The sequence below is a fragment of the Apis dorsata genome, unplaced genomic scaffold (assembly GCF_000469605.1).
Source record: "Apis dorsata unplaced genomic scaffold, Apis dorsata 1.3 scaffold_58, whole genome shotgun sequence".
Taxonomy (NCBI): domain Eukaryota; kingdom Metazoa; phylum Arthropoda; class Insecta; order Hymenoptera; family Apidae; genus Apis; species Apis dorsata.
This window is the reverse complement of record NW_006263358.1, coordinates 480245-485158: the sequence shown is the minus strand read 5'-3', so window position 1 is coordinate 485158 and position 4914 is coordinate 480245. Positions and strand designations below refer to the sequence as shown.

At 44.1% G+C, this 4914-nt stretch overlaps 2 protein-coding genes across 3 annotated transcripts in view; one reads left to right on the top strand and one right to left on the bottom strand.

Annotated features, from left to right (window-relative positions):
• The window catches only part of LOC102673793 (DNA helicase MCM9-like), a 20324-nt gene extending 16406 nt beyond the window's left edge, over positions 1-3918 (bottom strand). Inside the window, 1 exon segment of the mRNA XM_031515191.1 lies at positions 3170-3918. The gene's annotated coding sequence lies outside the window, so the exon portion shown is untranslated.
• LOC102674289 overlaps positions 24-4914 on the top strand; it is an 89846-nt gene continuing 84955 nt past the window's right edge. The window contains exon 1 of one of the 2 annotated variants that reach the window (XM_006609551.2): positions 24-539. The gene's annotated coding sequence lies outside the window, so the exon portion shown is untranslated. Of the gene's footprint in view, positions 540-4263; positions 4347-4914 lie in introns of those variants that run through there. The other variant, XM_031515193.1, reaches the window with a different exon arrangement.

Genomic DNA, 4914 nt, shown 5'->3' with positions numbered 1-4914 from the left:
GCGGAGCTAGTGTGGCTCACGCACGCACGCCGCGCGTACTACGAGCGCCGCTTTGTCACGCGTGCCGTTTCCTCTACGGTGTCTGCGTACGGTGCCCGTCTCCCTCGTCTCTCACCTAAGTTTATTGTTAGAGGGGCCGGCTAGCCGCGGACGGGGCATCAGGATTTAGTGCTTCTTACACGCCCATACCGGTACCACGCGCCCATATGCACGCGCTTCTCTCCCTTCACCGATCGATCCTCTTCGCCGATCGATCCACGAAGCTAATCCCGCTCGCGGCAGTGCAGAAGACGTGCGGACCTCTCTCGAGCGTGTAACGCGATTCTTCGATTCCCGATCGATCGACTCACGTGCCGAAAAATTCGCGGGGAATTTTCGTCGGCGTTGTTTTTGACGGCTGTGCTTCTTCTTCTTCTTCTTCTTCTTTTGTCATCGGAAAGGGGTGCAAGTGATTCGAGGAATGTTATCCGGGTGACAGGCAAGTTTCCCCGTAATGCCGGAAATTCGAGTGGAATTCGCGAGTATAAACAGACATCGAGGTAAACCAGCTCTTGTGTCGTAACTCCTTCCCTCTTCTTTTCACCGCTTCGTTTCTCCATCCTCGTTTCTTCGAAACGATATATCGATTACGATTATTCGTTCTTCTCTCTCCATTCGTTTTTCGACCGCAAAAAAAAAAAGAAAGAAAGATAAAAGAGAATTCGCGTTAGCGGCGGGATAACGAAGGGATAGAAGGTTTCGTTTCTGTCGGATGACGAGGCTGATGCTTTTCACGGGACATTCGACTTGGCCAGGTCGAGTGAAAAACGCGAAATTAGAGATTTCGAGGACACCGGAGTGGAGTGGAACACGAAAAACCAATTGCACGAGCGGTCGAGTGGCGAGGTGATGAGCCGGGATGCGCGGTGACTGCGAAATAGGGGAGAGATCCGGGGGAAAATTGGCGGTATGGAAAGGGTGCAACGCGGCTACTTCTTTGTGCAAACACGGGTCGCGTCGAAGCGCAGTCGTTGGGAAAACAGCAGGGTCGAAATAAAATTCGCGGGCAAAAGTGAAATTTACACGGTCGGGCGGCCGCTCGACCTCCCCGTTTGGTCTTATCTTTCCATTTTTTCCCGTCTGGGGAACGAGAATTGCAACAACTTCGGCTATTTCCATTCGTACGAAATTTCGTCCGCGTTTTCTAGCATTCCGACGGAAAGAAAAATCGAAACAATGTGGAAGAACAATGTGGTAGAAAAAGGAAGAGGATTCTTTTCGCTCGAGAAATTTTGCGAAAAGAGAAACTCCGTATCTTCTTTGCCCTTCTTTAAGGGTGTATCACTTCCTCTTCCTTAAAATTATACCGACTCGCAAATCAGAGGGAAACCCCCCTTTTGATTTCTTCCTCGCCCAATTTCGGTCGTTTCGCAACGCATTTTAACCTTGCCCTCTTTCCGCTCCGCTAATATACCTCTAAACCCGGTCGCGCCACCCTCCCCTTCTTCCTCACTCTCTTTCATCTCCCAAAGCCCTAATTAACTTTGGTAATTATGTGTACGCCCGGACAGAAGGGTTTTGCACTCGCTCCACTCGAAAGGCGACGCGCGGCGCGCGCGGAAGGAGCAAAGAGAAGATGGAGAAGATGGAGGAAACGAGAGGGCTAATGCAGAACGATGCACGCGCGAGCTGCCGCGCAACCGAGCTTCGCCACCGTCGAACCAGAGAATTCTCTATAAATAGCGCGCGAAAGGAGATCTCGTGAGATTTGACAGCTCTTGACGAGCGCTCGTTCCAATGGATATGCCCGTTCCGCGAAAACGAGGGTTCCGCTCGGTCCCTCGACGCTCTTCTTTTTTTTTTTTTTCCATGGAACCGCGTTTATTCCGATTTCAAAAGGGATCTGCTCAACCGCCTGCCTCCTGCTCTATCGATCCGTGTATCTCTTCGCGGAAAAAAAATTGGGATCTATCTTTCGACGATGTACAATTTTTTTTCCTCTTCCCCCGCGAATTTGCCAGCATTCGTTAATTTTTCACGACGAAATAATTTTCGAAGGGGATGAAACGAGGCGCGCACGATCCCCAGGAAAGGGATTAAAATTCAATACGAATTTATGGTCGGGACATTAACCTCTCGTTCGAATTTTTCTGTTCTTTTGTTAGGGCGAGGACACGCGGTGTATCGCGATGTACAATCCTTTGATTTTAATTTACTCTTGAAATTACGCCCCCTCTCTTCTCGTGGCCATATAGCTCGTGCGTCATACGTTCATTACGAGAGAATACGGGGCCCAGCTTTCCGTTCTCCAGCTTTTACGCTCCGCGTTGCACACCTGTGCATCGTGTAATTTTCACCCTCCTCTCCGGATATCTTCAACCGGTGGGATGTCGTACGTTTTAAACACGCCCACCGCCCCACCGAACTATGGGAATTCTCCTTTTCGAATTGCATTAACGTGCCGTCTTAGAGAAATTATCTCCTCTATTCCACGTTAGAAATTTCAACGCGATCGCCTTGGTTTCGCATAACGACTCGTATTTTCTTAGAATGTTTGCTCGCCGCGAGATGGAGAAGGGTTAAGTTAAGCTACGTGAAAAAAATAAGTCGAATAAATTGTGAAAACGTTTTTATACATATCCAGATTGAAAATTAGTATGTTTGGCAAATTTACGTTTTGGATTAATTTTTATTGCATTTTAGTATATACGGATATTACTTGTAATAATAAGTGTTCGATTCATATTCCGCGTTTTTTACGGAATAACAAGTTCCATACATGGAATTTTATTTAATTGTTTATTAATAAATAGCGATTGTTTATTCACTTATGGAGATTCGAATGGGCGAACGTGTACAAGAGCGTTTATAATGCATATATATGTATGAAATATCTAAAGTGGAGTTCTCATTAAAATATTTAGTACGCAAAATAAATCATATTCGGTTATGTATTAACGAAACAATGAATTTGTATAAACATCAGCAATCTATTCATCGTGCGCAATATAATATAATGCGATATAATAGAGAAGATTAAAATATATCAAATTTGATGCAATTTTCAATTATCCGTTAACCGTAGATGTAAATGGTATTACATGTAAATGTACGCGAGCTTCATCGATTTATTCGGAGAAGAAAAAAAAAAGCCTCGTATGAAAAATATTACTCCACGTATTCGACTTACTTTTTCATGCAAATTCACACCCTTTGGGGGGTTAACGCCACACAGTTCCACTGAAATCGAATGCAATTTTTTCCCTTTCTTTCTTTTTTTCTTTCTCTTTTTCTTTCAGAAATTAGATATCTCGGCACACGTCAACAATTTATAACAGGGCGTAGAATTTTTTCGCGTCGGGAGACGCGAGTTAACAAGCCTATTTAATTAATAATACCTCGCAGGGATAATTTGCGACCGACTGTCTGGCATCAGCATCGTCATTGTTCTCGCCGGCGACCCTTCACGCCGGTTTTCATGGCGCGGCTTTAAAAATTGATCCACCGATGTCCCCAGACGGCGTCGAGCTCCAACCGGTAGACCGTAATTTTTCTGACGACGTTCTAAAATAAATATAAGACACGTATGAGCCACCGTAGAGAGTACGCTACGCCCTCGATACGGTAAATCAAATTTTATCGGTGGTACATCGCACTTTTTTCAAGGGGACGTTTTAAATCAATGATGATTTATCGAGCATCCCAGAGCTCTCTCTCTCTCTCTCTTTCTCTCTCGACTCTCCGTACTCTCGATGAGTGACAAATGACTGTATTTATAGAAAGTTGATCGAAAAATTGCGCGACATCGAGGCGACACTTCTGCTACAGAGCTTTCCACTTCCCTTCCTTTCGAGTTTCCAACCTTTTCGCAATTTTTATTATTATCCCGCGCTCCAAATGCGATCTTCTCGCGTCCCCGTTTCTCACCGTGCGATGATTGATCCGGAAATTTTCTGGAAAAAGAAAAAAATTAGTTCAAAATTAGTATGGAATAAATCAGAGGGGAATAATTTTCGAAAATATTTCAAAGGAGTCGCGTTGAAAAAGAAAGAAAATAAAAGTAAAATCGTTCGATCGTTAAGATTCCGGGTTCTCTTTACCCTTTCGTCCCTTTCATCCCTTTTAGTAGTCACGCATAAAATCGTCGCGTGTGTCGCGTCGTGCAATTGTGCTGCACGTGCAATTTAACGTTCCTCGCCCCGAAGAAAACGTTTCCATTCTCGAGAACGGAATAACTTCGCTTCGTCCTCGACGTGACAAGTCGTCGTCGTCGTCGTCGTCGTCGTCGGGGATGTTCGTGCCACCGACACGATGGGAAGAGACACGGTTACAATCCGCCGACAGTCTGAAGAATTAATTAAGACGATGTAATTACCTACTTGGATCCGTTTTAATTCGAATCTAGCCAAGTTGATCCGTGCCGGTAAACTGTGTTTTCACACCGCGCCTTCCCACTTAGCGTCAATAAATGCATAAGGATTTTGACACTGATGAGGATTAATTCAATAAGGGGAAAACGAGTTAACCTATTTTCTGTACAAAATATATAAATCTTTGAAACGATTTCCGTTTTTCATTTCTCAAAAACAGCACGTCAAATTAAATTCTGTTCCGTTGAACAGAAACGATGTTCGATATATCGATGGATTTTTAATCAATTTCGTATATATTTTTCTTTTTTATATATAAAATATAAAAGATACAGGAAGGAGAAAATTCTGATTTCCTTTTGTATCCAGGAAATTTGATCCGAGTGATTCGTGTCAGCAAATCATCGCGACACAATTCCATCAAGCTCAACGTCCACCGGTTCGTTTTTACGGTATTATCGTTCAATTTTCACGACAGACGTTTAGATTCAATTAACCTTGCGATAGCGAGCCGCGTATTAAACTCAAACACCTGGTATTTTATATTCAAACATCCTGCCGCTGC